This window comes from Haliotis rufescens, unplaced genomic scaffold (assembly GCF_023055435.1).
Source record: "Haliotis rufescens isolate VD_foot unplaced genomic scaffold, xgHalRufe1.0.p SCAF_5, whole genome shotgun sequence".
In the NCBI taxonomy this organism is placed as follows: Eukaryota; Metazoa; Mollusca; class Gastropoda; order Lepetellida; family Haliotidae; genus Haliotis; species Haliotis rufescens.
The window spans coordinates 54,918,545-54,930,628 of NW_025964223.1; the positions used below are offsets into that span (position 1 = coordinate 54,918,545).

General features: G+C 39.8%; 1 protein-coding gene across 3 annotated transcripts in view; it reads left to right on the forward strand.

Moving 5' to 3' along the window:
* Window positions 1-12,084, forward strand: part of LOC124125887 (four-jointed box protein 1-like) — a 52,963-nt gene that overhangs the window by 33,505 nt on the left and 7,374 nt on the right. Inside the window, exon 1 of one of the 3 annotated variants that reach the window (XM_046489296.2) lies at window positions 5,530-5,701. The exons of the other annotated variants lie outside the window; for them this stretch is intronic. The gene's annotated coding sequence lies outside the window, so the exon portion shown is untranslated. Of the gene's footprint in view, window positions 1-5,529; window positions 5,702-12,084 lie in introns of those variants that run through there. 3 annotated transcript variants of the gene reach the window in all.

Sequence of the window (12,084 nt, forward strand, 5' to 3'; positions counted from 1 at the left end):
ATAATCTCACAGGTACGTTTTAACATCAGACTTAAACATCATTCAATTAACATCTACTAAAAATGTAATAGAAGATTAAAACGACCGGCGAAATCGAACTTATTTCAGATTTGGTAACCGACAATCATTGATGCTCCAAGGACACCTGAAATTAAATACAAGTTCGATAGTCAAACTGCACACTTTTCTATAATTAATCATGCCGATGATACGCATCTTTCATGGACAATGTCAATTTCACGTTACGTGTACATATCACATTTGAAATGTCAATAGGTCAGCCCTGTAATTTTCCTTATTTCTCCACATGCCTTACAGCTAAATTCACGCTGATAAGGCCCTCAAGTAAGGGCGATCTGTTACAATGTGCACGTGGGATTAAATTTGTACCTATTCTTGTTAATTCTGTCACAAATTGCACCGACCTTCCCTTTGATGTCGCAATGATGGGTAGCTATTGTAGCACAACAATCATCTCTTTCATGTGAGGGTAAAATACATGATAGCGCTGTAGGCGGATATTATGTGGAAAATTACAGGGTAAAAACCTATTATTATGGCCAGACAGATAGGCTCCGGACATCTGATCAAGCTGTTGTCCAGCTAATGGTCAAGGAAAAGATTAACTATTCATAAGTCGATGAGAAAATGTTATCACCCGCATCCCCTTCTTGTGTCTGTCGGGCAGTGGGGTAGCCTGGTGGTGAAAGCGTTGGCTCGTCACGTCGAAGACCGGGTTCGATTACCCACATGGGCACAATGTGTGAAACCTATTTCTGGTGTCCCCCGCCGTGATATTGCTGGACTATTGCTAAAAGCGGCGTAAAAACACACTCACCACTCTTGTGTCGTTATCGTCGACAAAGGCTATGAATAGTTGCTTAATTATAGACAAACCATTTAATGTGACCATTTACATGCTAAATCCCGTTCATATTGTGTAACATTACCATAATATTACGCGGTAGGCTTGGTTATCAACACTAAAGTTTTGATAATTAATCTGCAACACTTTGGAAAATAGAATGAACAATATTTTTTTTATATTTGAAATTGCCTGTTTACGTTTTGAGAAATTATCTTTGAAATGTGTGTTTCCATTGCGACTTACAAATGGGACAGTGTGAACACTTAGCGATCAAGAAAACACTTGATACGACATGTTTATCGTTTGATTGCCTTTCCGGACCCTCCGACAGTTTAACATGTTCGCGAGTTGTTGTGCGTAATCCCCTCATTAATTACACCGTCCAGCTATCTGTCTGTCTGTCTTTCCCGACTTTGATCAGCTGTGCTCCAGACATCACGTGACTTGTAACACACGTAATACCTCATAATATTACACCCTAAGTGTGTCTGACCTATGTCCGGCGTGTAACTAACAGGTCACGTGATGTCCAGCATGTCTAGCGATAAGGGATGACCGCGGATTAGGTTTATCATATAAAGATCTGCAGAGCGACAAGCTACAGCGAAACGGACATCAATTCTCACGAAAGGACGATGAAGCTGTCATTTGTCGTGGATTATACAATCATGTCGCTCAGCTAAAGCTCGTATCCTGCCTAACTGCGAGAAAGTTCACTTCTACCAGGGACATAGATTTATGTGAACATTTACGGGAGGTGTGTGAACGTTGTTGGAGCTGTGAAAGGATTATCTCTGTCGAAAGGTAGGATTCCAAAGCAATAGTTCACAATTAACGTCGGTATCCCTTTCTTACTGTGACTAAATAGCGACGTGGGTGTATTATCGAATGTATATTTTTTTCTCAACTTTGCAAGCATTTTTAGATTGAATATCTTCATATCTGGTAGATAGATCTTTTTCTCGGTCTAAGCTGTTCGACAAGAGAAAGTATACACCGTGTTGATTGTGTCAAAGAATGAATCAACACAAATGGTTATTCGGTTGTATTTGATACGGCTATCGTAGTTGTGTTTTAAATTTTTAAAAGTTTCATTGTTTTTGCAACTGTTCTTAGTCTAGTAACGGGTTGATAACGTTTGTAATTGTTTGGTCAAATCCATTTTCAAGCGTATATATACTTATTTGCCCGACAGTTTATGCGAAGTGTATGTGAGTACAAATATCACCCCCACGTGGCGATTACATTTGCACATGTAGGACAAATACCACTTTGTAAAATATGTTTACCGCGACCCTGAAATAATGCAGTAGCTTTAAATATCACCTTTAAGATCCCCGCGTAATTATCCAGTGCGGCAAACCCCAATTCCGTTCAAAAAGGCTATACAGGAATTAAGGTATTGTTTGCAATCCAAGAAACTCGTTTCAATTTAACCAGTCTGCATATGGGGTATTTTTACAGAAGTGAAGAAAGTGGAGAAAAAGGTCATTACTTCGTGTAAGGAATTGCACCAACGACATACTTTAACAGTTACGACATGGACAATTTATTTCGACCCGAGAAGAATTCGTAACTTTCCCACATTCAGTCTTTTTACCGCTGTGCAACGTTACTTGTGGGACGATCTTGCTGTACTGTACGTACATCCTAAATTCCCCACACGGCTTTCAAGAAAAAACGTTGAATGGCAAATCCCCGCGTTTATTAAGTTACAAAACACCTCTGTTTTCTCCGATTCAAAAACGTATATATGTGCAATGTTAATACACAACGACCTTGGCAAAAACCATAAGCATGCGGTCCTTTGAGCCCTAATAAATTCCGACACATTTCGCCAACATCAGAGTCGTATCACACATTCGTCTAAGCATCACAAAGAACCTACATAGAGGGGAGAGAGAGGTCATGGAGAGGTATCCTTGCTTCTTAGAACAAAGCATTGTCCTTCCATTACATGTGGGTTCTCGCCCATGCCGGACAATCTTGGCGGTCCGCGAGGCTCCAAAATGGAAGATGTGTTTGTCTGATTTTCCGCTCAGTTTCTTCTATTGTTGTGAGAGCGGGAGGTATGTTCGTGTTGGTAAATGTTCCGTAGCCCCTCTCGGTAGGTGGGGAGGGGGTGTGGTCCCCGAGGGTAGGGCAAGACAAGGATAGATATTTAGATGAAACGTACCCCCGACATTAAGTCTCGGTAATAAGACAGGGAATGCAACAATTCGCTCCTCCCCCGTGTTGAAGTATTTTTCTGATAAACGCATCGAAAATGTCGTCCAAATTCACACACCCCTGTATGAAAGTGTTCTCATGAGAGGACGCATTCCAAACATGTTTGTTTTTGCATAACCCTTCTCATTTTGGTGTTATGTTTTCATAATATTTCATTGTGAAGTTTCCATTCGTGGTAAATCGAAATGTTTTATTTGACTTCTGAAATTTTATATGTGTTTGATCGATGTAGCAAATATCTTAGTTATAATTCTATCTCCCCAGACTGAATAGACGCGTGTGTACGTGTCATGTTTGCCATACTTTACACAAAAATAGTTTTCGCTATGTGATATGCCTAGTTCAAATTGACCAATGGGATTACCTAATTTATACTCACCATTAGTCACCTTGCATTTCTTTGGATGAAATTGTTATCGAGATATTAGACATAATAATCAATTGTACTATTTTTTTTTATCCAATCAACTCAAAAGATAAAAGCAGAATAAGAGCGGAATTCAGTTTTCTCGTTTGTCGATATTAAATTCCGAAAATTCTTCTAAGACTAAAAGCAGTGTGATTCATTATCAAGAATTCAAGTCCACCCTCCCATCAAATATGGCGTCACTCTATGCATCGCAGATGTGGAGCTCGTCTTAGTTCCGATTTCAGATGAAGAAAACCACCCTCCTTCTACCTGTGTTAAACACCTCCACAAACAAAGTTAACACTCATAGTTTCAAGATGCTATCAGCGTCCCTGGCCTGTGTTCGGGATATCCTGTAATGCGTGTTGAGACAGCAACCCGACCCGCAGCCATTCCTGGTTGGAAAACATGGCATTATTAACCTCAACCTGATGTTGAACAAACACAAAAGAACATATCCCTTCGTTCATATCAAGTTATAAATATTGACATAAGTAAGATATCTGATAAAATATCATAAGAATATGTTATTCGACTTTCACACAAGAATAGTTCGTATCCAACGAAACTGGCTGTGCAACCAGAGACCTCTGCTGGCTGTTCCCAAACAAATGAAAAATCCATATCGTAGAACAACTCTGACCAAATGTACATTAATAAAAAAAATTCAATTCTATTCAATATTATACCATAAATAGGGACAGTTGAGAATTTTTAAAAGTAGAACATCTGTGGACTAGCTGTTTACACTGCATTACAAAAGCTAATGTTTTAAATAACATATTATTCATGAAAAGAATATATACGAAGATATTGATAAAAACTACAAAGCCTTGGAGTTTCATTAACAGATCCTTAGAAATCATTACCACGAAACCGATATATGTATCAATTGATATGTACTTATATGGTGAAACTGTGTGGGTATTGCTAGTAGCTGTACATGAAGCATCGCGTTTCTACTGAGGCGGTACAGTGCACTAATGATTGCCACACAGGATACTTGCCTATGTCTCTGTTCAAATGAGATTGATTTCTCTTTGTTGTTCTGCTCCTTCGTCCGGGGTTTAGAATGGGGAGCATGTTGGAATCCTGCGTTAGCACTTGTCAAAACATCGGGGTCACCCACATTCGGTGCCAAACACTTGTTCTGAGAGCATTCATCCTCAGCGGACAGCAGAAGGTGGTGGTTGTGTGATGGTATCAGGCGCTGGTACTTGGTACTCTACGTCGAGACGTTGGGCTTGTGGTATGACTGGCACACAAGGCCATGTGGAATGGCGCTGGTGCATTTAATGCAGTGATTCTGCAAAACCTCCACACCTATCTGTGTATATTCCGGGAGTGTTTTACGATCTTCTGATGAAGTCCGTTTGGCCATTGGTCATTTTCTGACATGTTCAATTGAGGCGCCTGTTTCAGTGTGTATATATAATGACACGTGGTAATTAATACATGCATCCAATTCCGTTCGCTGTAGTGCCGCGGTGTTGTCGGTGTCGTTGGTGAAGACGTTCCAGAATCTACCAACACGACATAAGCATGTCCCTATTGAGAAACCGCTTCAAAGGATTGCATGAACATTGACAGATTTAAACAAGAACCAGCAATAATATTGGATCTTTCTAGCAGGTTTCCCTACATCGTTGACGTCATGTTACTAAGGACCTGACGGTTGTAGTACACACATTGCCATGTACCAGCATATGTTCTGTTGTGGCATCTGTCCTGGCGTGAAAGTACCGGCACATAGCGAGACCTCCCCTCCTGACTTAGCATTGCTCAAGGCTGTACTGAAAGAAAAGTTCATGGATGTGTGTAATTCTATCCTCCAAATAGGCAAGTTTAGATATGTCTAAGGACTCCAGTCTCCTACAGGGAAAACGGATTCTTATTATTTACATAATCGAGAACTTATGATTTAAAGTAATAATTATTGATTTGGAGACGTGTGCAAGTCTACTCCTGACTGGCTGAAAGTCGCGTTGTGGAATCGAACCGTGTGTTGCGGTATAGGCTGTTTTCACTCCCATGTTCAAGCGGAACAAGGAAGTAGAGGGGTACAGCTGATAGTATCGGAGACAAATACATCGTTGTGGGCATGTTGGCTTTTGGTGAGGGTTGCATTCGGGAGTCTATACAGCGATGTTGGATAAACTCATCGATACCTTGAGAAGCTGACGTGTTCCTTTACGGTAGGTTGAACTGTATGTTGACAGATTGAAACGCAATTCTTTGAAAAGACAGAAACTAGTTTTAATTTATTTACTAAACATAACCTATGAACATTGGTAAATGAGTAATGATGCTGTTATAACAGAATTTGTTTATTCATCTATTAATGATACGATTATTTGACATTAAGATGTGCAATACAAACGTTAGAAGTGAGTGAGTGAGTATGGTTTTACGCCGCTTTTAGCAATATTCAAGCAATATCACGGCGGGGGACACCAGAAATGGGCTACACACAATGCACCCATGTCCGGAAACGAACCCGGGTCTTCGGCGTGACGAACAAACACTTTAACCACTAGGCTACCCGACCGCCCCTCAAACGTTGGAAAATAGGCCTATGTATTAAATGGGGTCTGTACTTAACAAGTCATCACATTCATATATTTATACTCTGACCAACAAATGAGGATGGTTAAGTTCATATTGGAATAGGATATTTTCGGGAAATGTTTATCAGCGGTTTCAGAAATTGAAATTGAAATTGAAAACTGAAAGCGTTTGCCGGTTTTCTTTAACAAAATCGTAACTTTAAGTTATTGCATATTTGTCTGAAATAGTTATCTCAAAAATACATAACATCGAATATGTACAAATACTTAAAAGTATTGTACATAATAATATGTCACGGCACTTGACCTTCCCGACGCACTGGGACAACGACGTATTTTACCGTTATAAAACAGCATTCCATGACATAAGGAATTACTTCTCAAGAGTATTTCCATCCCCCACTTGAAACAAGAGCATTTTAGCATCACGGAAAAGAAATGTCGCGAGTTCTTGCAATATCTGAATTGATTAACAGAACATATTTCCTATCCCATCTGTTCTGATATTTTGGTACACAAAAACAGAAAATCAACAGAACCCATTACGCCTATACACCGTGCAGCACGTGTTTTTCCTGCGTCACGTGACATATTCCAAGAATTCTGTCACAAGGCCGTATCCCAGGAATGCTGCCAATAAAGACAAAATATAAAGGTCTGGAACTAATTCTATTACCGCTGGGCGCGCCAGGAGATGAATTGATTCGGTATTTTGGGCATTAAGTGTCGCATGTGCCTTGTTTTTAGGCTTAGTACATCCACGTGGTTCCAGCGACACTCTAGGGAGGTATGCAGACATAATTAGGGACACAGTTACTGTGACTTCAGGCCCGGATTGAGCATTGTTAAAACCTCTCATCCACTTTAGTTAGAACAAAAACTATCTGCCTCCTCAACAACCAGGGCTATTGGCAGAGTGTTTCCTGCTAGTTAGATCGAAATGTATGGGGTTTAGATTAGGGGTGAGCTGGCCCATGAGTTACCTAGTGCCATTGTCGTATACGATTACCTTTATTCAATTGTGTTCCTATTTAAAGGGGGCACGGGTGACCCAGTTGTCTAAGGCGCCGCGATTCGCTGTCAGAGTTGCGTCCCTTGGGCACGCCGGAAACCTATGATTGTGGGTTCGAATCCCGGTTCGCCCCAACTATGTTTCTAGGTTTGTCAGCACCATACCCGTGCCCGTGGGTTTCACCGAAGTGGTAAACGTCTGAGACCTGCATCACTTCGGGCTTTCCTCCCACATTAAGCTGACACGTCATGATATAACTGGAATACTGTTAAAAGCGGCGTTAGACCCAACTCACTCACTCATACTTAAAATTCTTGAAGTCTTGTATAGGTATTTAGAATTCGGGAGAACATGAATACATGCCACTTTTTATGGATAGCATTCACCTGATGAAGGAGCAAGAAGTAGCTCTAAAGGCCGTACAAAGAATAAAAGAAGTTGCTATCCATAAACAATGTGTGATGTATATATAATTCTTGTTTGGGGGTATAGGATGACTATAGGTGTCTAAAGCGGCGCATTTCGCAGTGCAGAGATGCTCCCCTTAAACGTGCTAGAGTCCTATAATCGTTGTTTAGATTCCCATGGTCGTGGATATCACTAAAGTGGTGAGAAATGATCGCTTGGGGCTTTCATTCTGCGTCATGCTTACATGCAGTAATATGACTTATTTTCTACACGTTTTTAAAATCATCAGGTCGAGAGTTCGATTCCCGGCCTCTACATACCAAAAGACGTTAAAAGATGGTACTTGTTGTTACCCTGTCTGGCGCTCGGCATTCAGGGGCTAAAACAAGGACTGGTCGGCTCGGAGTCAGTATACTGTGTCTGAGTGGGGTATTCATGTTAAACTGCGGCATGGTATCTCAGTAGACGAGCACTAACCGGCATTTGTCCGGAATACACACACACACACACACACACACACACACACACACAGCAAGTCGCTATATAAGTGCAATGACCTTAAACACGACGCAAACCCCATTTCACCTCTAATAACCAATACATCAGTCAATACCCTCATCCCGCAATCAGCATTGCATCGTGGGCGTTGTTTAATTAGCCCATTTCAAATCATTTGCACTTATTTTAAACAAACACAAATTTTAATGAACCGATCACCTGTTACACTATGGCCTAAATACCACGGTGTCGCTAGGTGCTTGTGCTATTCAAATGCACCGTGGATAATATAACGGCAATATGTCCCTGTCCTTCACAGCTGTTGTACTAGCAACAAAATTGTTGTATTTGTGTCAATGTCATGGTCACAGAAATCTATAGCAATAAGTATGTATTTCTTGTGAGCAATCCACATTGCATGCATATTCGTCGCCAGAGAAGCTTAGTGGATAGTGCGCTCCGCTGTCCAGGTATTGACGTTGCATTGTGCTGTTTGTTTTCTATCATCTATTCGAGAGTAGAAGAACCTTTATTACTTCATTTGATACCCTCTTTCTACAACTATTTCTTATATTACAAGGGGCGGTCGGGTAGCCTAGTGGTTAGAGCGTTCGATCGTCACGCCGAAGACCCGGGTTCGATTCCCGACATGGGTACAATGTGTGAAGCCGATTTCTGGTGTCCCCCGCCGTGAAATTGCTGGAATATTGCTGAAAGCGGCGTTAAACCATACTCACTCACTTATAGGTCTTATATTACAAAATACTGCTACAAGATCATCTCCTTGTCTTAATCCTAATAAATATTGAATAACAGTCTTAACCTACTACAATGTTTAATGTATCATTGAAATTTAAGTGGTCGTTATTTCTTCATTTGATACCCTCTGTCTATAACTTTTTCTTATATTACAAAATACTGCTAAAAGAACATCTCCTTGTCTTAATCGTAATTATTACTGAATAACAGTCTTAACTTATTACAATGTTTGATGTATCGTTGAAATTTAAGGAGCCTTTATTTCTTCATTTTATACCCCCTGTCTCAGACTTACTGAAAAGAACAAAAGAAAAACTACTGCAAGAACATATCCTTGTCTGAATCCTAATAATACTAAAGAACAGTACTTTTTACAGTGTTTGGTGTATCATTGAAATTTAAGTAGCCTTTATCACTTTATTTGATACCTGTCTACAAATATTTCTTATATTACAAAATACTGCTACAAGAGCATCTCCTTGTCCTAATCCTAATAAATACTGAATAACAGTCTCAACCTACTACAATGTTTAATGTGTCATTGAAATTTAAGTAGCCTTTATCACTTCATTTGATACCTGTCTACAACTATTGCTTATATTACAAAATACTGCTACAAGAGCATCTCCTTGTCTTAATCCTAATAAATACTGAATAACAGTCTCAACCTACTACGATGTTTAATGTGTCTTTGAAATTTAAGTGGCCTTTATTACTTCATTTGATACCCTCTGTTCACAACTATTTCTTACATTACAAAAAACTGCTACAAAACATGTTCTTGTCTGAATCCTAATTAATACTGAAGAACAATCTTAACTTACTACAATATTTGATGTACCGTTGAAATTTAAGTGGCCTTTATTACTTCATTTGATATCCTCTGTCCACAACTATGTCTTATATGACAAGAATACAACACGTGCTTAATCCTAATTAGTTTTCTGTCAGTCTTAAGTTGACATTGATGAAGTGTGGACACCCGAGAATGAACAAAACACCAATCGTCCGTCCTGTCCCTTGGGTAGGAGTCTTTGAAAGATCTACCCCCGGGTACAGGGATTTGACCCCCACGGCTGACCGAAATATTTCATGGTTAAAGACTCCTTTGTTTCAAGCAAGATGACACTAATTTATTATCTGTTGACTGTCACGTCATGCACACACGCGGATCTTGTAGGGTCTTATTTCAAAATACGATCAACGTACGGGATTACGGTTTCGTGAAATTAGAACTTAACAAATGGGTAAATGGTCCCATCACGAACCCTCGCGTGTGGAGATTTATCATACACAATACCGATAGAATGTTGCTTTTCTGCACCAAATGACAGTGGGCAATCATACCGCGGGGACAGGAAAGGTTCTGAGTTTTGATGCTATCAGAATTGGCAAACTATCATAGTTTGTATACTTTAGTATCGCAATCTTTTGTCTCATGTGTTCACAAATTGCTCGCGATATTGATTAAAGGAACTGATATGACATAAAATTGTTATTATTTAATCGCTTAGACGAACGCTTCCTTAATTTTTTTCAATGTATTTGTCACACGAGAACAGGAAAAAAACACGACTCTAGTTGAGGAATTATGGGGTAGGGCAAGGGGTGGGATGGGGTGGTATGTGTGTTTGGTTTTCTTGGGGTCGGGGCTTGGGAGGGTTTTTTTGTTGTCGGGTTGTATATTAAATAGTTGTATGTCATTAAAATATATAATACTATAAATAACAACGGAGGTTGGATAATACGATTCAAATCTGATGGGAAATGAGTTTCGAATTATGTTTCATGCGACTAACGATCTTTATATGAATCTTTATTCGGAACTGAAGAGGGCACGGGTACAGTACATGCGATCTTCATATAACGAACAGATAACCAGGTCCCTTGTATGAGTTCTTCATATCCGGAGTTCGACACATCCGGAGTTAATTGTTTAACAGTGTGTGGTTTGACGCGCCTTCTAGCAGTAATCCAGCAACATCACTGCGGGGGACACAGAAATGGGCGTAATACATTGTACCCATGTGGGGAATCGAACCCGGGTCTTCGGCGTGACGAGCGAACACTTTACCCACTAGGCTACCCCACCACCCCAAATTGTAATTGTAAATATCTCCTATAAAACATTTATATAAACATTGCGTTAGAATGTGAATGTTCTCATGGCGTTGGACATTCAGTTTGCGGTGCTTAATGGAGTACATGACGGGAACATGATATACTTTATATTTATTCTTTCCATGGCGAGACGGTTCCTTATAAACTAACAACAGCAGATAGAGATGGTTTCTTGACATCTGCCTTGCAAAGAAGCATTTGACGTTAATTTTTAATACGCAATTGCCTTGAGTAGGGTGAGAAAGAACAGTCCGACATCAAGTCTTTTATCATGTTTATAGAACGGCGAATTATTCATGACTTACCTGCGGAGTAATTGAAGCATACAGGTACGATTTGATTTCGTCCAATCAAGCGGGGATAAACAGTCGGATTCTCCCCAATGTTCATGAAGATTTCATTATTGTTTTTTGCTCTCTTGGCTCATTCGGGAGCGCATCAAAGGTTCCCCGCGTGTTTAATAGGGCGAATCTTGGCACAACCATACGACTTGCCTTGGTCGTTGTTTCAGTGGCTCGCGTCTAAGCGCTAACAGAAGGTACCTGTAAGACCGAAATCTTGCCATCGGGATTTTGCTACAATATTTTGGGAACAATTAGGCCTTTTATGTGTGCGCCTTTGTTTCGAAAAAAACACATGAAAGGGGGTTGATTCTGTGATTCATGTGAAGTTATAGCCATATGTTCATGCCTGTAGTTTACCCCAAGGTTACATAATTCATTGAATTTTATTCGATTGTAGTGTTTCTTTACACAAAGATAAATGTTATCTCTTATGTATGATGGTATTGTAAGTGGCCATGTGGGAATCAGTGCGAATGGTTTCCACACGATGCACACAAATTGAACTATTATTCATTTAAGAATACCATTAGAAATTAACTAAATTGTGATAAATGAATTGTATCAGTGTTGTTTTAGGTGATTAAATACTTGACAGTTTAATTAGGCATACGTCAAAGATGTTAGTGTAAATTGTGTTGATCTCTTTTGGACTGTTGGGTGTTATAACGAGGGAGGAAACAGAAAATAATCAGTCACATAATCTGAAAAAAAGTACAGTAAACTACGGTTATAACGAACTCAAAGGGACTACTAATTTTAGTTCGTTATAACCGTAGTTCGTTATAAGCATATGCACAGCATAACTACAGCAAATAGTCGGGGCCAAAAAGTAAGTTCGTTATATCGGTCAGTTCGTTATAAGCGTGTTC